Source organism: Megascapheus bottae, chromosome 8 (assembly GCF_031878675.1).
Source record: "Megascapheus bottae isolate mThoBot1 chromosome 8, mThoBot2.hap1, whole genome shotgun sequence".
NCBI classification, from domain to species: Eukaryota; Metazoa; Chordata; class Mammalia; order Rodentia; family Geomyidae; genus Megascapheus; species Megascapheus bottae.
The window spans coordinates 17,209,111-17,231,349 of NC_143516.1; the positions used below are offsets into that span (position 1 = coordinate 17,209,111).

The 22,239-nt window shown below is 35.2% G+C and overlaps 1 pseudogene; it reads left to right on the plus strand.

Moving 5' to 3' along the window:
* Positions 1 to 1,131: 1,131 nt before the first annotated feature.
* On the plus strand, positions 1,132 to 20,460 carry LOC150059589 (thioredoxin domain-containing protein 9-like; annotated as a pseudogene).
* Positions 20,461 to 22,239: the final 1,779 nt, after the last annotated feature.

Below are 22,239 nucleotides of genomic sequence, written 5' to 3' on the forward strand. Positions count from 1 at the left end.
TTTAATGGTCTTAATAACTCCAATCAAATTATTCACCTTCCACATTAATATAGGAGGTTGGCTTCATATTTATTCATGAAATTTGTCAAATAAATATCCCTATTCGCCAAACTCAATCCTGGTCCTTCTGTTCTAATAGGTTTGGCTAGTATTTGACTGTAATTAGGGTGGCCATAGATCCCAGTTTTCTCAGTGATACTTGATTACACCTTTTGTATTGGCAGTTTGGTTTTGTTGTGATGAATGTCAGTAACTAGGGCTCAAATTCAGGGCTTCCAGCTTACTAGATGGCTACTCTACCACTTTAACCATATCCCCAGTCCATTTTGCTATGGTTAGTTATATAATGGGGCCAGTCTGGGCTGCAGTAGTCCTCCTATTAAGACTTTTCACTACAGCTGTAATGGCAGCTAGTGGTAGCTAGAGATGTAGTCTTGCAATTGTTTTCTTTTTGCCCAGGCTGACTTCAAATAGCAATCCTGATCTCAGCCTCCCCAATAGCCATAATCACAAGACAGCACCACCATGCCTGTTGCACTGGCATCATTTCTAAGAGAACCTCTATGTTACCTGATCCATCTTGGTTTGAAAAAGAATGAACATGATCACTGTGGTCACATCTCTGCTGTTATTACTTTCTCTGTCTTTGAAGCCTATTAAAAGCTTACCATCTTTAACAGCAAATACTTTGAAAAGAGACACATCTTCAGAGTTGCTCCTGATATTTCCTCGCTGACCTGAAGAAAGATCTTTCCTCAGCTCCCTTAAGTGTCTGAATTTCTAAACTGAGCAGCCTGGAGAGATAAAACTTTGCTGACGGGCTGTCTATATACTTTTCAACAACTCCATTTGAACTTTTTTTTTTATTCTGACAATGGCAGAAAATAAGAAGGAACTTGTGATCGTTTCTTTAAAAGATGATGTTATGAAATCTGACTACCGCTTATTAATATGGCAAACATCCATTTTGTATTGGTTTTAGACTCTAAAACTAGTGGAATTAGATGAGTGATGAAAATGGAGAGCACACAGGAATCTTCTAGATACTGATGGAATCACACTGAGGTTTCTACCATCAAAGTGATGCTTCTACAAAGAGAAGTGTTTCAGGAGTCTCCTAGGTAGCTGCACATGGCGCTGGTAGGTAAGGAAAAGATTCAAGTTCAATGGGGACCAGACAAGGTAGATATCGGGAAAGAGAAATCAATGGCCACAGAAACACAGCCTCTACAGTGTTTTCAGACCCATAGATTTCTCATTTAGCACCACTGTAAATTTGATCCTGTGCAGCATTTACTTTCTTTATTTAGATCCTGATTAAAACAGAACACCTAAAAAGGCCACATAGGATAAAGAGCTTGTGAGAGGCCTTCAAAGGATGAGCATTTCCCAGAGGCTATAAATAGGTTGTTGTTTTGATCCATTTAAAAGGTCATCAGTCAACTATTGGGTTTCTTTTCCTCTCATTCTCATTTCCCTCTATCACTTTCTTAAGCACAGAGGCATACATTGAAAAGGAAAATAAACCAAGAGGCCAATTTCACAGTAAAACACACTTTTACCATCACTTTTTAAGATGTTTTTAGATTTGGCAGGGGCATTATTGATCTGGTGCTGTGCCTGTCAGTTCAGTGAGCTGAAGGCCTTGAGTTCTAATTGTAGCTCTGCCAGGGACAAGGGAGAATTAAAATAATTATTCACTAATATAGATGTCTCTAGTTGCAAGTGGCACCTTCTCAGACAAATGAAGATCCTTTTTATTTTATTAGAATGAACTTAAATCATTCTGAATATAAGGAAATGATGATGTTCTCTCACCCATAAAAACCTGAAAAATTATGCTGAGAAATTTTTGCTCCCACAAAAATTATGAGAAGGCAAAGCTATTAACTCAAAGTATATCTCCTCGTATTACATTTTATACAAAGGTTCAAACAAATCACTAATTGCTGATAATCATCAGGTTTTACCAAATTTACAAAGCCAATCCTGTGGTATTAATATGCCTTAATGGGGGAATCAGTCCTCAGTTAAATAAATCATTAGGTTTGCAATGAAAAAGTTAAGATGATTAGGTTGCAAAGTAGCTCATCTCATTTGTAGCCTAAAACATTGTTGAAATGAATGCTATAAAAGTTCTCTAAGCATTGTGAAAGGAAGAGTAGACAATGACAACCAAAAGGAAAACATCATCCTGAACACTGAATTACCTACATATAACTGGAGACACATGTTCCTTCTATAAAGCAATCTGTGCAACATTATGTTTGATTATAAGCCCTAGTTTTCATGGCCAATATCTAAAACAGTATTTATTTTTTCAGCAAATATTTATTTTATCTTGTATTATTTATGTTCTTGGCAGCACTTGAGCCAGAGCCCAGTCCTTTTTGCCGTTCAATTACTTTTTTGAGGCAAGGTTTAATGTTTTACCCTTAGACAATGTTTTAGCTTTAGACCCTGATTCCTTCCAGAGCAGCTGGAATTACAAGTGTGTACCACTATGTGCAGCTACAAGTATTTATGAAACATAAATCACCAGGCACCATTTTGTGTCCTGTGTTATCCCAGTAACAAAGAAACAGTCCATAAAAGGAGGGTACCTAACTTTTGGAGGGAGGACATTGAATCAGAAGTCTTCCCTGAGAAAGGGAAGCCAGATGAGGAAGAGAGAGGGCAGATACTATAAAGGTAGTCACATTAAGATGAATGAAATCTTTGGAAATTAGTTTTGGAGTGATTTAATTTTTTGAGCTGTTGATATATTTTAGATATGAGGCCTTTGTCCGTTGTGTGGTTGGTGAAGATCTTCTCCCACTCTGTAGGCTTTCTAACTAAACCATCCCATTAAAAAATGAGCCAAAGACTTAAAGACAGTCTTCTCTGAAGAAGAAACAAAAATGGCCTATAGACACATGAAGAAATGCTCAACATCTCTGGTCATAAAAGAAATGCAAATCAAAACAACGCTAAGATTCCACCTCACTCCAGTTAGAATGGCCAGGATCAGGAAAACTAATAACAATAGATGCTGGAGGGGATGTGGCCAGGAGGGATCACTACTACACGGTTGGTGGGAGTGCAAACTCATTCAACCACTATGGAAAGCAGTATGGCAGTGCCTCAAAAGGCTAAACATAGAGCTTCCCTATGACCCAACAATTCCACTACTTGGCATTTACCCAACCATCCAGAAACTAGGACACACTAAATCCACTAGCACATCAATGTTCATTGTAGCATTATTCACCATAGCAAAGATATGGAACCAACCTAGATGTCCCTCAGTTGATGAGTGGATCAACAAGTTGTGGTATTTGTACACAATGGAATTCTATGCTGCTGTCAGAAAAAACGACATTGCCCCATTTGTTAGGAAATGAAAGACTTAGTAAAAATCATATTAAGTGAAGTAAGCCAGACTCAAAGGAACTTAGGCTCAATGGTTTCCCTCATTCATCATAATCAGTAGAAACCTTGGGCTCTAATAGCAAAGATTTGCAATAGAGCAAAAACTTGATACATAAGGCCATATAGTATGAAGCTAATTGAATGGATCTGTAGGATATTGAAATAAAAGCCATGTAAGGAATGATTGCTGTCCTTAAGGTGCTATGTTATCTCTCATCTCTTTTGCTGTTCCTTTGTTATCTCATATTGTTACAGTATCTCACTTTGTTATCTGATATATTGGATACATTTGTATTTGATTACTTGAAATTGGACAGGGAAGGGGGAAAACCAAGACGGAGGGTGGGGGGGAGGGTAATGGGGACCAAGACATGTGGAAGGGTATCAATGTATGTGAATTAATGCACCTTCTATCTGGCAAATATCATGTAACCTTTTTATTAAATACCAATAAAAATATTTTTTAAAAAGGTGAATGAAATCTACCAAGAGCCAAAAGTAAGAGAGAACATTGTGCATAATTAATGTTATAGAGAATGTAACACAGAAAACAAAAATTGCAGCGATGACAGAGACTATTCTCCTGCTGCTCAAAGGGGAGGTGGGATGTGAAATCAAGTAGATCCTCCATGAGAAAGGGCTGTAATTCAATCGTGAAATATTCTATGGGTATTTCTATGCCATCCTAATGTTTTAGTGCTTCCCGTGGCCATGCCTTCTGACTTTTCCTCATGTATTTGTTCCAGTTCTCTTTGCTTGGATAGCTCTGCAATTCAGAGTCTCCTGAAATCTCCACAGATTTTTTTTTTCATGCCCACCTCACTCTTTGGTTTATCCCCCTGTTGTGGCTGTTTTTTTTTGTTGTTGTTGTTGTTTGTTTTTGTAGCCTGTGTCTTGTGTATACATTTATCTGTCTTGGGGAAAGGAAGGGCAATAACAAAATGGCGAGACAAAGGAAAAAGAGTGAACCAAGGAAACAGCCATATTCACAAGACAATGTGTTGGAAATGAACTTTACGACTTCAGCCGAGGAGGATGGGGGAAAGTGGGAGAAAAAACAAGGAAGGGGGTAACACTGTTGCCCAAGAAATGTACTCATTGTCTTACTGAAATAATGGAAAACTCCTCTTCCCATGTTCTTTATTTTTTTCTTCCTTCCTTCCTTCCTTCCTTCCTTCCTTCCTTCCTTCCTTTCTTTCTTTCTTTCTTTCCTTATTTATTTATTTTTTTTGCCAGTCTTGGGCTTGGGCTCAGGGCCTGAGCACTGTTCTTGAACTTTCTCAAGGCTAGCACTGTACCACTTGGGCCTCAGCACCACTTGTGGCTTTTTTTTTTTTTTCAATGTATGTGGTACCAAGGAATCGAACCCGGGTCTTCGTGCATGCTAGGCAAGCACTCTACCACTAGGCCAAACTCCTGGCCCCTGCCCATGTTCTTTATACTAAAATAAAATAAAAAGTTATCATCACGTGTCCAAAACTGAATCCAGAGCACAATGCATGTTCACCTGGATGCGGAGAGTCTGTCCTCCCTGACTCCACGTTCTCCTCACATCTCCTGGATCATCAAATCATCTCAGCTCTAATCCCACATGTCTTTGTACATATGGCTCTTTGGCTCCATTGTCACTGACTGATAACCATAGCCCAACACGAAGGGTCTGTGATGACTCCCCCTAAACCTGGCATTTTACACATAGTCCTGGGAACTCTTCCCAGCTCAACCCTTCTTAAAATACCAGCTTGATCAAATGCTTTAAATGTGATCACTAAGGGTTTTATGCTACTTTACAATTCTCACACTTGTATTATTCATGAAAGGCAATGGCTACTCTGAAGTTGGTATGAATTTTTTTCATATTTTGTCATGAATAGAGTCTTCCTAAATAGTACTATTTGTTTTTATTTTTCTCTAAATGGAATCACACTAAGAATATTTTTATAGCACCTGTTTTTTAGGTATTATCCATGCTGACATATGAAGACTATTCATTTTAATGTATTCTAATAGCATAATGATTTATTCAATAAATAAGGAGTGCCTGCTGCATAACAGGCATACTTTACTATATAAAATTTATAATAAAAAGAAGACAAAATATATGTACATATTTCTTCTACCAATTGCTTTCAGATTTTTACTATTAAAATCTATGCAAAAATATACAGTTTTTTCCCATCTTCCCTCATAAATTTGAGGTATGAAGGCATACCAGTGTTAGGTTATTGACTTAGAGTTTTCTGAAATTTTCTGGGTATTACATAATTATTTTCTAAAGATTCGATTTACACTTCCATCAAAAACATATTACTTATATATTATCATATTTATGTGATATTTCTTCTTGTTAGATCACTGCTTCTTTTCTTTCTTTTTACATTTTCTTTGCTTTTTATATTATTTTATTTTTTAATTGTATTTTATTGCTGGGGTGATGTATGGAAAGGATACAGTTACAGTCATCAGGTGATGGATACATTACTTCTTGAATATAGATAACCCTTCCTATGTTTTCTCCCACTTTCTCTCTCCCATCCCTCCCAATCATCTTGTTTATCCCCTTCCCTTACCTATTTCAAATAAATGAATAAATGTATATATGATATACCAAAGTCAGATACAGTAACAACATGAGATAAATCATAAGGGGAACAAAAAGAGAAAAGAAATAACTTCATATAATACATTCAGAACAAAAATCCCAACAATAAACCTCTTGTTTTCATATCTTGGGTTTCTTTTCTTTTGCCTTTCCTTTTTTTGCAATGGTTGTGAGATATGAACTCAGAACTTCCTTTTTACTAGGCAGGATCTGTATTTCTGAGACATGAGCTAGATCATTTTTAATAAATGGAAGACAGAGCTCAGGAAGAATGGATTGTGTCTTGATAGACTCAAGTAACCGAGTCTTAAAGACCAGCACACCTAGACATTACCTCTTCATATTTCTCAGAGTAGTCACATGTGTTCAAGAGCAAATATTCAAGGAAGCAAGTGTGAAACTTTATGATATTTTGCAATCTGAGTGTAAACCCAGGGTAGAGACCATTAATTCTGTCAAAATTTTATTAGGTAAAGCCATCACAAGCCTACCCAAATTGAAGAGGAAATAAATACATTCACCACATAACATCTCAAAAATTGCAATATTCATTTAACAGTAGCAGGTGCAAATATTCCTGATTATTAATGAAATTTTTCATGTTATTGTTGAATACATATTTAATAAATTGCTCAATCTTCTAGCTGTTCACTTATTAGATTGCTGTTTATTACACGTAATCTTTATGCATTTTGACCCAAATGCTTAGAGAATGACATGAATGGAAAGTAACTCCTATATTTGAAATTTGCAGTTTTCTCTACTAGTGGTGAAATATATGATTCTCTCTCCAAGAATTATAATTGTCATTTAAAATCATTCCTTGTTTAGAAATCATAGTTATTCAACTTATACTTAATACTATTAATTATTATATTTGCATTTAATTAATAAGTATTAAACTTATATATAATTTCAATGAGTTTTATTGGCTCTCACCTCTATATTTTCCATCTCCCAATTCTGTCTTGCTCTCAGCCTCCCTCGCCAAAAGTATTATTATCACTCTTATATTTGTCTCTCTATACTCACATAGATACTTCTGTAGAGAAATATATATGCATTTTCACATTTATGTATGCATGTTAGTGTATGATAATGTGTACATGTGTATACAGTGTAGTATAAGTGTATTGGTATATTTACATATGTGCACATATTTTGATATTTATATACATATATACAATTTTACATATAATTCTATCAGGGAGATCAAGTACTCTACTCTCTTGTTTTTTTAAATTATATTTACTGTTCTAATTCAGATATTCTTTCATATGAATTTTAAAATAAACTCTTTATTATCCATTTATTTGTCTTATTTCCATTTAACACATAATGCTCATTGTTTCAGTTTTCTCCTTCCAGAAGATTTTGTAATTTTTTTCAAAGCCAAATCTGTAGAAACATATCATTTTAAGGAATTGTACTTTTATTGTTATCATTTTATTTTTTATTATTGTTTCTAGTACTAATACTATTCATTTTTATGTATTGATTTCACTAAAATCTATTATTAGCTCTAAAATTCTCTGTGAATAGCTTCAATTGTTGGCATAGGGCATCATTTTCTGAGAATGATAGCAATTCTGCCTCCTTTCATATCTTAATGTCAAGTTTGTGTTATACACACTCAAGAGGTCCTATTCACATTGCAGATGCTATTTTCCTTAGGCAGACACCAGAGCATGAAGTGAAGCCCTCAGCCTTTCTTCATGTGGTATTTCTGTTTTATTGTGTTGCGTAGATTGGAATCAATAAACTACAATGACTTTATTTGCATCCTGATAGTAAACAGATGCCTTTTGAGGATTCATGGTTGATAGCTTGCTCTAACATTTTTACAGAGCTTTCAATTCATTAAGGGAATTTCTACGGTTAACTGATAGAATCATATCCCTTTTTCTTCTTTAATCAACAATTTAAGTTATATTGACAGTGTCAAACCATCCTTTCATTAATGAAGTAAACATGCCTTAGTTGGATATAAATATATACTGTACACATTCTATGCCAAGAAGTTGAACTATATTTTTTCTATTATATATCTGTATATAAATCTTATATCTAATTGTCCTAAATTTTCCCTTTCTTCTTTCGCTGCTTAGTGCCTCTGCTCTTATCAAAGTGGACTTATAAAAAATTAATATAGAGGCTGGGAGTTTAGCCTAGTGGTGGAGTGCTTGGCCAGTGTGCATGAAGACCCAGGTTCGATTCCTCGGTACCACATTCATAGAAGGAGCCAGAAGTGGTGCTGTGGCTCAAGTGGTAGAGCTCTAGCCTTGAGAAAACCCAAGGACAGTACTTAGGCTCTGAGTCCAAGCTCCAGGACTGACAACAAAAGATTAATATAGATGTGTTTCAGTGGCTTATGTTTATAATCTTAGCTGCATTGGAAGCTGAGTTACAGAAGATTTTAGTTCAAAGGCAGCAAGGAAGAAGAGTCCTTATGACTCTATCTCCATAATAATCCTCATAAATCTGGGCAGTAAACATGGATCAAATGGTAGAAAACCAACCAAGTGAGCAAGCAAGCTGACCTAAGACTCTGAGTTCAAACTATGATACCAGTCCAAAAAAAATAAATAAAATGTATAGATGGGGTTGAATTGTATAAAAGTACATTATATGAATGCTACAATTATCCTCATGAAACTCCTTGTACCTTTCATTTATGGTAAGAATTTTAAAAATAAATCAAGGCTCTATACCTGAAATAATGGCCTTAGAAATGAAACTGGGAGATATTCCTAACCAATTAATATTTAATTAGGAATAATATGTTATTATTATAGTAATATTATAGTGTTATTCCTGACATAACATTGACACAACAATAGGACCTTCCGGAGCTGTTACCCCTCCCTCACTCCCTGGACACCATCTAGAGTTCAGCTGAACAATAGCATTTAGAAGAATGGAGGGTGAAAGTCCTGGAAAACCAATTGCTTCAGACTACCAAACTGATAAAAGATCATTGAGATTCTAAAATTAAGAAACAGGACCAGATTGGATAAGGATGAATTGGAGGGCCTAAAAGAAAACTGAGTTGAGGCAGTAAGGAAAGCTCAACAGCAGAAACAAGAATGGCATGGTGAATACAGAGAAATCCTTAGCGAGACTTTTTTTCAAGAAGTCAAAGACAGTGAAAAGAAAGGAGTTTGCCATTTCTGCAGAGACGCTATACTCAGGTGCAAAATACTAAACAGACATTTGGTGATACTTGCCAAGAAACATCTTGTGACCAAATTTTTTTTTTCCAGTCCTGGGCTTGAGCTCAGGGCCTGAGCACTGTCCTTGGACTTTCTCAAGGCTAGAGCTCTACCACTTGAGCCTCAGCACCATTTCTGGCTTTTTTCTATGCATGTGGTGCCGAGGAATCGAACCCGGGTCTTCATGCATGCTAGGCAAGCACTCCCAGCCCCTTGTGACCAAATTTTTGAAGCTGCTTGTAGAAAGAGCACCTTTCCTTTGTGAGAGACTGTATCAAAGTCATTCCTACACTAGCACTGGTAAACAACAGACACAAGATTATATTGTTGGATTTACTGACCTAGGAAATACAGATGACTTCACCACCGAAACTTTAGAATGGAGGCTCGGCTGTTCTGATATTCTTAATTACAGTGGAAATTTAATGGAGCCACCATTTTAGAGCCAAAAGAAATTTTGGACAAACTTCAAAAAACTGGTGATGACTAGAGCTCAATTACAAAGTGCCTGTTTATTTCTGTTTACATGCAAATGTGTTTTTGTAAATTCCATTAATTTCAGTACCCAGGTCATCAAATAAATAAACAATAATGATAATCAGTAAACATTAATAAGCTTTTCTAGTTTTGTGTTTCAGGTATCAATTTTTTCTTTATCTTTTCTTTATTTCTTTTTTTTTCCAGTCCTGGGGCTTGAACTCAGGGACTGGGCACTCTTGAGCTTTCTCAAGGCTTGCACTCTACCACCTGAGCCACACTACTACTTCTGGCTTTTTATTTTCTGTGTATGCGGTACTGAGGCATAAAAACCAAAGCATCATGCATGCTAGGCAAGCACTCTATCACTAGGCCACATTTTCAGCCTCTCTACAGAATCTTTATTAAAAAAAAATGTATGGCCAGTGGGAGCACAAAGAATCCTTCCAATGATTGTAGTGGTTTAAGATGAAAGCAAATCATGACAGCACTCCTAAAAACTACTGATACTCATTATTAGCTAACTCTCCTTGCCTTTCAGACATCATTTTTATCACTCTCCACTTCCTCACAGACAATAAGTACATAGATTAATATATTTTCTATTTAAGAGTGACTTTTCTTTCTTTTTTTTTTTTTTTGGAGGAGGTTGATTATTATTGGTCCTGGAAATCTAACTCCGGGACTGGCCTGGATGCTGTCTTGAACTATTTTGCTCAGGGATATCCCTCTACCATTTTCGTTCTTTTTGTTGTTGTTGGTAGTGGTCATGGGGCTTAAACTCAGCCTGGGCACTGGCCCTCAGCTCTTCAGCTCAAGGCTACCCTACCCTAGAGCCAAGCCCCACTTCCCGTTTTCTAGAGGTTAATTGGAGATAAGAGTTTCAGGTCCTTTCCTGCTCGACTGACTTTGAGCCCTGATCCTCAGACCTCAGCCTCCTGAGTAACTAGGATTACAAGCGTGAGCCACCTTGCCAGGCCCATTTTCTTTCTTAATGAAATAAAACAAATAGATGTTTTAGAATGAAGACAATCTTTGTGATCAAATTACTTCGTTTATTTTTTACCTAGAAATTACTATATTTTTTCCTGGATTTTTAAAGTTTGGATTTAAGATTAGAAAATTAAACTGATACTTTATTTCTGTTTTAAAACACTGCAATGTGAGCACTGAGGAAAAATCAGCTGTCATTCAAAATTTTCATATATGCATATGTATATATATGCATATATGCATATGTACAGATGCATGTATACATATGGGAATAAAATATTGAATTTTTGTCTTACTCTGATCCTTTTTTCTATCTTGTATTTGTTTTTACTTATATCCCATATCTACATCTAGGTTTCCTTTTTTCTGCTTATCATCAGACTGCTCTTTATATTTGATCTAGATTACTATTTGTTTTATAATTTTTCCAGCAATTATCACTTAGTATATTGGTTCTTCCTCATTCTTCCCACTTCTTATGGAAATTTGATTAGGCAAATGGCAAATTTATTAATATACCTCGGATTTCTTAAGATCTTTCTTCTATTTTTCCATACTGTTGTCTCTCAGACTTTATTTCTAAAATGCATATCCAGTTTTATCCTTCAATTTGTAAAGTATTTCCTTTGATGTTAACCTAATCTGATATTGAATGCATCTGCAGATTTACTTTAAAGTTGGCAATATCATTTTCATATAAAACATGCATTGGTTTCTTTTTTGCAAAGATATCTTTGCAGTACCTGTTATCTTTTTATTCTTTTCCATTTTTTATACATTTGAAAATTAATTCTTCATGGTATATCTGATAAATTTGTATAACAAAGTGGGTAATGTCCTGATGTCACTCAACTATGATAGCTATTCCCTCATAGTTGATCATTGTTTTCCAAACTGGGATTTTTGATTTGTAAAGAAAATAAATTGTGGGAAGCCAGAGAGTCCAAACTGAATGTCCTTTCAACCAGAAAAGATTGTGCTGGCCACAGCTGAATCCCAGGTTGTATCTCCTACCCAACACCCATTTAATTTGACATCGCAGCTTGAGATTTTCCTGACTAACAAATTAGTGTCAATTTAAAACCTGGACTCATAGGAGAGTGGCTAAAGGCAGCACATTGTCTGTAAAGAACATAATTAATGTTTTTCCCAGAGATAAGCTTAGGTCAAACAGAATGTTTCTTAGTAGGATCTAATATGACTGGTAAAATTGTTTAGGAGTCCATTCTTTTCCTTTGTAATCCCAGTGATGGTTGGTACAAGCCTATTGGAGAAGTCCAAATTCTGTATTTCAAAATTCTCCAGCTTAGATTATGAAATTTACTTTGGATGCAATTCTTGCAAGTTACTGTCTCTTGCTCTCAAAGTCACATAGCTCTACATTCATCTACTTATTTGGTGTTTGTTTATTTGGGCCTGTAGTGAGTGCTAATTATATTGATCCTGGGTCAATCAGAAATCACTGTATTACCCAGATTCAATTTGTTTTATAGTATAAGGACATTTCTTAAAATTCAGACCTATTTCTCTAATGAACACAGATGTAAAACTTCTCAATAAAGTATTATCCAACAGAATCCAGAAACAAATTTAAAAAATTATACACTACAATCCAGTAGGCTTCATCCCACAGATGCAAGGCTGGTTTAACATTCACAAATCAATCAATGTAATATATCACATCAATAGAGCCAAAGATAAGAATCACATGATAATTTCTCTGGATGTGGAGAAGGCATTTGGCCAAATACAACATCCATTCATGTTGAAAGCACTAGAAAAAATAGAAATAAGAGGTACATTCCTTAAAATAATTAAAGCCATATATGAAAAACCTGCAGCCAATATTGTACTAAATGGTGAAAGACTGACACCATTTACCTTAAAATCAGGAACTAGACAGGGATGCCCATTCTCTCCACTTCTCTTCAATATAGTGCTGGAACCCTTAGCCAGAGCTATAAGGCAAGAAAAGGACATTAAAGGGATTCACATAGGGAAAGAAGAAATTAAACTATCCCTATTTCCAGACAACATGATCCTCTAATTTAGTGACCCAACAAGCTCCATTCCCAAACTCCTAGAATTAATAAACCACTTTAGCAAAGTGGCAGGATACAAAATTAACCTTCAGAAGTCAGTAGACTTCTTGTACACCAACAATAAATAAAGAGAAGGCCAAATCAAGAAAATGATCCCATTCACAATAGCCCCCAAAAGAATAAAATACTTAGGAATTACCTTAACCAAAGATGTAAAGGAATTATTTAATGAAAACGATAAAAGCATAATGAAAGAAATTAAAGAGAACACTAGGAAATGGAAAGACATCCCATGCTCATGGCTGGGGAGAATCAACATAGAGAAAATGGATATACTGCCAAAATTGATATACAAATTCAATGCAATCCCCATCAAAATCCAAAAGACATTCTTTACTGAAATGGAGAGACTTGATAAATGAGACTACCTAAAAATAAAAAGTTTCTGCACAGGTAAAAACATAGCCACAAAAGTAGAGAGAGAGCCAACCAACTGGGAAAAGATATTTACCAATAATACATCTGACAAATGCTTAATATCCAGTATCTACAGGGAACTCAAGAAACTAATCCCCCACAAACCCCAAAAACCATTCACTAAATGGGCAAGGGAACTAAAGAGAGACTTATCAGAAGAAGAGATTAAAATGGCAGAACAGCATACGAGAAAATGCTCATCATCCATGGTCATAAAGGAAATGCAAATAAAAACAACCCTAAGATACCACCTTACCCCAATAAGAATGGCCAAGATTTTGAACTTAGACAATGACAGTTGTTGGAGGGGTTGTGGAGAAAAAGGAACCCTACTATACTGCTGGTGGGATTGTAAACTAGTTCAGCCACTCTGGAAAGCAGTGTGGAGGTTTCTTAAAGAACTGAAACTTCCCTATGATCCCGCCATACCACTTCTGAGCATCTACCCTGAACATCATAACCCAAGATATGATAAGGATACCTGCTCAGCTATGTTTATCTCTGCACTATTCACAATAGCCAGATGATGGAAACAATCCAGATGCCCTGCTGCAGATGAACAGATACAGAAAATGTGATATATATATATATATATATACACACACACACACACACACACACACACACACACACACACACAATGGAATTCTACATAGCCAACAGACAAGATAAAATAATGGCATTCATAGGGAAGTGGATGAATCTAGAGCGAATCATCTTGAGTGAGATAAGTCAAGACCAAAGGAACAAAAGGCACATGGTATCCTTAATGTGTGGCTATTAGATCCAAACAGTACAAGAGAGAGGACTTAATATGCGCACACCCAGTGCTATGGACATGGTATTGGAAATGTCAACATAACTACATAGACGTAAATCCTATGACTCTATAGACATAATGCTTTATTTCATAGATTAATATGTATCTATGATATACAAAGCCTTAGCCTAATTGTGATTATGTTCTAAAAACTAAGTGCCAGTGATTATATATAGATATAGCCTTCTTGAATAATTTGTTAAACATGTCATTTGAAATATGATGTAAAAATCATGTTAATAAATTCTTTAATAAAAAAACTTCTATCCAGCACTAAAAAAAAAATTCGTTACTCTTGTGCCAAAAGTGGATGGACTCCAGTGTTTTGAATTCCTTGAAGTTAAGAACTGTGTCTTGTTCTTAATAGTAATTTCAGTGCAACAGCATAAAAGAAGGAATCAAAATGGGCTGAAATATCTAAGAAAATTGAGTTGATAGATCCTATAAAACCTTTTTTTACCCCTTGATACCCTTTATTCTGCCTAGTGTCTGGTTAATGTTAATTTCTGTGGGATCAGTTTTTATTCTACGTATTAATGATGTGAATGTGAGTGATGTTGAACAACCTTTTCATATACTTGTGGGACATTTGTAAATCTTCTTTAGAGAAACATTTTTTTCAAGTTTGTTGCCTCCTCCTCTCCTTCTCTCCTGATTTCTCCTTCTCCATGTCTTTCTCCTCCTCTTTCTTCTTATTCTATCATTTTTTGATTTTCTTATATTCTTAATTTCAACTCCTTGCCAAATATATGCTTTGTAAAAAAAACATTTTCTATGTTTTAGGTTGGCTTTTCTCTGTGTTGTTTATTTCCTTTGCAATACAGAAGCTTTCCAGTTTGGTGGAATCCCAATCTGTTTATTATTCCTGTGTTTCTTATCCTGTCAATACCCTCGCCCCCAAGTGTTCCATATACAGACCAATGTACTGAATTTAATACATCTGAGCATATGTAAACATTTATGGAACCATCACCATCCATGAACACACTCATCACTCCTAAACATTTCCTCATGTTCTTGTATCCCTTCTGCCATTCATCTGTAGTCAAGCACCGATGGGTTTCCTGTACTTATATGTCCACTGAGATTTCCATTTGACCCATTTTCTCCAGCTATGTTTACTCAGACTAATTATTGGAGTTTCATCAGAAGAGTAGTATGTGTCAAATTCTTTCAGTTTGATGGATGAGTAGCATTCCATTGTACCTTGAAATTCCATTGCTCATATTGGTACAAGTTCTCTGTCAAATTTATGGTTTAAGCATTTCCCTCTTTATAGAATAGAAATGCTTAATTTCTTCAGTTGAGCTCAACAATTTGTACTTGTATTAGTCACAAACACCTAAGAAATCTTTACTCTAAAAATCGTATTTTTTTCCTCCTAGAAATTTTCTTTTTAAGATTTACATTGAAGTTCATTGTTTCTTTCAAATTAACCTTTATATAAAGTAAAAATGATATATGTGTGTGTATGTGTGTGTGATTAGTACAATGTATTTGCAAAAATATACTTGATCAATTTATTTGTGTTGGTAAAAAATTTCTAATAGAAATTGAGGAGAACATTGTTTCCTTTGTTTCACATTACAAACACTCATGTTAGCATAGAGAATATCTTTTCTATTGCAGAAGGCAGACATATAGTCAATAATTGTCATAAAAACAAACAGCACATTGTATTCTTCCCAGAAAATATCATGATCATGGTACAGTCTGTTACATAAAAATGTATTTATTTTTTGCATCTTTCCCTAATCATTTTTCTCTCATATTTATAAAAGAATGCAGCTAATCTTAGAGACAATTCTTATTCAGCATTTACCATCACCAACTCTTCAGCAAACCACAGAGTACAATGTTAGGAACATGTCTCAGAGAGGTTGAAAAACTGTTCTAAGTCACGTGGCCAGACTGAGAATTAAAACTGTCCCTTGGTTTAATTCTTTTTCCTTCTGAATACTTTTCTCAGTATATGTAAAATGTCTGCAAGGAAAATTACTGAAAATATTAGCTAAATAATATGTTCTAAATATTTAAAAAAAATCATATTCCTGAGTAGTCCTATTAAAACCATAATAAATCAATGTGTCTAAAATGTATTATCACTATATTATCACTATATCTTTCTTCTGATTATTTTAAATTAGGTTTAATGAATGTTTTAATATACTAGCTGACAAATTAATGATTGAGTACTAAAATTTGACATTTCTGTTTCATGAATTGCTTAACTATATAAACAAAGATATTCTGCCTAATTATCAAAACAAGCAAATAAAAATACCTTTCCTGAAGATCTGGTTGTTTATTCAAAATGTTTAAAATACGTGGCCAAACTAGATTTTCTAAAGCTTCAATCATGGCAAATTACAATATAAATTAGTATGAATGACACTTTCACTCCATAGATGCAAATGTTCATCTAATATACATGAAGTTTCTATAAGAGGTTGTGATGAATTGAATCCAAGTAATAGAAGTCTCTCTCCCTAAGGAACTTGTGGTTCAAAGGACAGGTGAAACAATTTCACAAATGGCTGGTTTGAAACACAAATTATAGTTCCTGGCCAAAGAAAAAGAACAAACATGTAATGGAAGGAAGGCAAAGGGAAATTAATGAAAGCTTCATAATGAATGGGGAAGATATCTAGACTTCCTCTCAAATCCTTTGAGACATTATCTACACCATCTTGAGGAAGAATTTTAAATTATGTGATGTGATCAAATCACTAATGGAAATTCCCAATTTATGAGAGAAGAAATAGACTGCTATTTATAGGCACCCTGGAACACCATCTCACCTGCAAATCCTCTTCATTAAATTTAATCAGAAGGCCGAATATAAGGCATATTATCTTCACGTAACAGGTAGAGTTCTTTTCAGATTTATCTTTATCAGATTCAGAGTTACATCAATATACGTATTCACAAATGGTTTAGAGCTGTATTACTTAGTCCCAAAGATTTCCAATGTAATTTTATGGATCTTCATATAGATCAAAAGTATGACAAGCAAAATTTATAGTCGGCTCCTATAACACTAGGTGTGTTGTAACTCAACAGATTTCTTTCCAACTAAGAAATAAATGGCTTGTTGAAATGTAAACAAGAGTGATGTTATTATAAGAGTAATCTTGGGCCCAGTCTAATTTGTGAAAGCTAAATCATTTGTAAAATTTCAAGTTTTCTTACTAATGATAAATTGCTCAGGTTTGTTTCACAGACATGAGAACACATCAACTTTGAATTATTGCTTCAGGACAGAGGAAAGGTGCCAGGAAGAGCCAAGAGATGATTGCTCAGAGTAAATCATAGTAATCTATGTCTGGTATACCAGCTCATAAGTCTACAAAGTATGTCTAATTAGAGCCAAATATTCAACCTAAGGAAAATGGGCCATATTTGTTATTTATATGATATTGACATTTAAAGCTAAAGACAAATGTTCTTATTAACAGGGGTTAGCTCATGAGGTGGTCAAGAGTGTCTGAGCTTTTCTTTAGGGCACACTGATTCTTCCTTTTTGCATAAATGAAAGGCAGATATTCACCCAAAGGCTGCTTGTGAGGATGAAGTTAGAAGAGAGGCAGGAAAATGCCTATATCAAGAAAATGTGGAAGCTCCCATATTCTCTTAATATACAGTTTCTAATTAAGCAGAAACCTTTTTATTCCTTTGATTCATTGATCCCATTGGATATAAATAAGAACATTGGCTACTCTGAAGTCAACTTTTTTTACACTTAGGAGTCAACTAGTTCATTGTAAGTGAACATAATCATAATATGAAACGCCTCTCAAATTCATGATGATTTTAAATACCTTGTGATGAATGTTACATCATTTGGACAAAACATTACAGATGGAAAATATTTAATTACATGTATAGCAAGATAATAATGTGGTTACGCAGTGTGCATGTGCCTTGTGGACATGCTGCAATGCTTTTTCTTATGCCTCTATTGATATGAACTCTACCTAGGTGCTGTCCTTCTACGTTTTTGCTCAGAGCTGTTACTCTACTACTTGAGTCAAGTCATGGCTCTACTTCAGGCTTTTTATTTTTTTCATATATTTTTATTGTAATTAATAGAAGGGTTATATGATATCTGCCAGATAGATGGTGCATTAATTCCCATACACTGATACCCTTTCACATGTCTTGGTCCCCATTTCCCTCCCCCCAACCCCTACCCCTCATCTTGTTTTCCCCTGTTCCCTATCCAATTTCAAATAACCAAATACAAATATATCCGATATATCAGGTAACAAAGTGAGATACTGTAACAATATGAGATAACCAAGGGACAGCAAAAGAGATGAGAGATAACATAGTACCTTAAGAACAACCATCATTCATTATATGGCTTATGTTTCTATATCCTAGAGATCCTTTCATTTAGCGTCCTACTATATGGCCTTTTGTCTTCTTTTTTTTTTTTTTTTTTGTGCCAGTCCTGGGCTTGGGCTCAGCGCTTGAGCACTGTCCTTGGACTTTCTCAAGGCTAGCACTCTACCACTTGAGCCTCAGCACCACTTCCGGCTTTTTTGTATGTATGTGGTACCAAGGAATCGAACCCCGGTCTTCGTGCATGCTAGGCAAGCACTTTAACCACTAGGCCAAACTCCCGGCTTATATGGTCTTTTGTATCAAGGTTTTTCAGGCTTTTTAATGGTTACTTTTGTCTAATGGAATTTCCTTCCTGGGCTGGTTTTGAACTGCAGTTCTCAATTCCAAACTCCCTGAGTAATCCTCAACTCCAGTGAATTATTTTAAAACAGTCTGATCTCTTCATTTCTCAACATATTCTGAGCTTATTTATACTCACCTACAAGTGCTAATAGAATATGACATTTCAGTCATTTTAATCATTGATCAAAACTAGAGAAAATAAATAGAAATCCAAAGGCAAACACATATAGCTCTATTTTCCAAAGCCAATATGTTTTGCCTTCTGTATTATTCTTGTGCTTAACTAAAACAATATTTCCATCTCTTAGCAAACGTAACTGAATAATGACTATATTTAACTTTTATAGGCTTAATGGTTATCAAAGAGTCATTGAACATTTGAAGAAAGAAATCACATGCACTTTAGCAGAAGTTCTGGCTCTATGAGTAACTTTCCTAAAATAAAGGATGAAAATAGTGGTCTTGGTTCTTCTATGGATTTTGAAATTTACCAAAATGCAAACTAACTTCACATTCTCTATTCGTTAAATAGACATAACAATGACACTTTCATCATTAGGGTCATTCAGGCTAAATAAATAATACGTTGGAAAGTTAGTGCAGCAAGCATTCAATAAATGCTAATTATAAGCACTAGAATTCACAAGAGAATTCCTTCAATTTACCCCAGATTGCATATTTTAAACTATTTATTAAGAAGTAAGATGAATATATTCAAATAGTTAACAATTACTGAATTGTTTTGGCATTTATGAAAAAGACATTCTTGTCTTACAACAAAATGCTTTTATACTAAGTAAGCAGAGTCTAAATGAGTCGGGGGTTAAGGTTTCAAATTCAATGCCTTTGTTGCACTAAGGTATGCTTTCTACCTCTGCATCCCCGGTGGCAGCCCATCAAAATGTTCAAAAAGACAATTGTGAAGGGTGTGGCTTTGATATTTCCAATCCAATATGCAATGCTATTTTTTGTATCCAAAACTTTTCTATGGTCAACATTTTTCTTTCTTTATACTTAATTTTATTCCATGAATAATCAATAGCAGTAAAGCTTTCAAGCATACCATAAGTCAATGCCCTTGTATAATATTTTTGATACAAGAATGGGATATTAACCCAGCGTGGGGCTCACACCTGTAATCCTAGCTACTCAGAAGGCTGAGATCTGAGGATCAAGGTTCAAAGCCAGCCTGGGCACTAAAGTCCATGAGACTCTTATCTCCAATTAACCACCAGAAAATGGGAAATGGCACTGTGGCTCAAGGGGCAGGGTAGTAACCTTGAGCTGAAGAGCTCAGAGACTCTGCCCAGGCCCAGAATTCAAGTCCCACAACCCAAAAAGAAAAAAAGAAAGGATATTATACTGAATATGAAAGGCTTTGTGTATGAAATAAATAATCCACTGATAATAACAGTATGGAGGGCTAATGGTGAGTATTCAAACCAGTCCAGTTCCCCAATGCTCCATATCTTTATTATCATTATCTATCTGACAGCTGTCCCCTGGTTTGAACCATATAAATCATTCCAATAAATCTTTGTCCTCACTGAGCCTTCTTCCCCTGGGCTCCTGCTCCCACTCGAAGGTCTTCCCAGAACTTTCCTCCACTCTTTTTTTTTCTCTGCTTTTTGAATTTAATAGACAAGTTTGGTAGACTCCTTTAGAAGTTACCATGATCAATATGCAGAACCCCTCTCAGGAGAGGGAAGTGCAGGTCCCCACGGAGACAACTAGAATTTAGAAAACCCTGTGAAACCTTCAGTTTTTCCTTCATAACACACAATTCAGTGCCTTATTTTCCTTCACAGCAGTCTTCAAATATTATGTACACATTCAAGAAATGTAGAGATGAGATGTATTTCCTAAATTCAGATATTAATAAATTACAGAACAGGGACTTATAGCCAGGATTTTTTCATTTCTAATATTTCTATTGTTTTACACCTCTAATTAAAATGTATTTATATGTAGACTTTTTGCACTTCTGCACTTGGCTAAAATATAGATATCAGTAATTTTCAATGATATAATATACTACTTCATGCAAATTAAAAAATTTCAAGTTAAAAATCTTCTTAAGTTGTCAGGCAGTTGGCTCACACTTGCAATCTTAGCTACTCAGGAGTCTGTGGGGGAGGATCATGACTGGAAGCCAGCCCAAGTAGGAATGCCCATGAGACTCATCTCTCTAGTTAACTACCAAAAAACCTGAAAGCCAAGCTGCGGTTCAAACCATAGAGCACTAACCTTGAGCACAAAACCTCAGGGACCATGCCCAGGCACTAAGCTGAAGTCCCAGGGCCAGCATTATATGTGTATGTATACATATATATTTATGTATATATACTGCAATCAATAAGTAATAAGCTATTCTGCAGTAGGTGCCATTTATTTGACCTATAAATTTACCAAAATTTTGGAAAATTGTTTTATAAAATCACTATAATTTTCTTTATAGATCAAAAGAGTGATAATTGCACCTAAGTGCACTTCATAAATTATTTTATGCAGTGTAAATAAGCTAGTACTGTAAAATGGACAGACCTCAGAAAAATCAACCAATAATAAAACAAAATTCTACTCAAATATAAGTTATAATCAGGCTTTCATAGGAAATACTTTTATATTCCAACCAAATTTGTAGTAGCATGTATATAAGCCAATCAGAACAAAGAGCCATGATATTTTAGCATGCATCCGCTAAACAAACATGAATACATAGACATTAACATATCTTTGGAGCACTTATGGGAAGGCATACCTAGAAGGTACCGTCTTGGGAAAGATCTATCTGACTCAACTCAGCCCATCCAAAACTTTAGTGAGACTTATCCCTATAAACTAGGTATGATAGTTCAAGTGTATAACCTCAGATATTCAGGAGTTACAAGGAAGATCATTGGAATGTCTTGCAAAAAAAGTGAGACCCTATCCAAAACAATAATAATAATAACTAAAACTAAAAATGGCTGTATCCTTTGATGAAGAGGCAGACTACCAACAGGACAAGTATGAGACTCTAAGCTCAAACTCAGTGCAATATCCTGTGAAAGAAATTTGTAGACAAATTTAGTTGGCCTTACAAGTCATTTCTAAAAATTATGTGCTGGCAGAACTGGTTAAGCACCTGCAGAAAACTAAAGTTGGATCCTTCTTTGTCACCCTGCACTAGAATTAACTCCAAATGGATCAAAGACTTGGAGGTAAAATCCGACACACTGAAAACTTTACAACAAGGAATAGGAGATACACTAGGCCTCCTTGGCACAGGTCGAAACTTTCTTAATAATGATCAGAATCACAGCAATAAGAGAAAGGCTGGATAAGTGGGATTGCATTAAATTGCAGAGCTTTTGTATGGCAAAGGAAATAGCTAGTAAATTAAATAGGAAGCCTACAGAGTGGGAGAAGATCTTCACCAACCAAACAACGGACAAAGGCCTCATATCTAAAATATATCAACAGCTCAAAAAAATTGAATCACTCCAAAACTAATCTCCAAAGTAACAACCA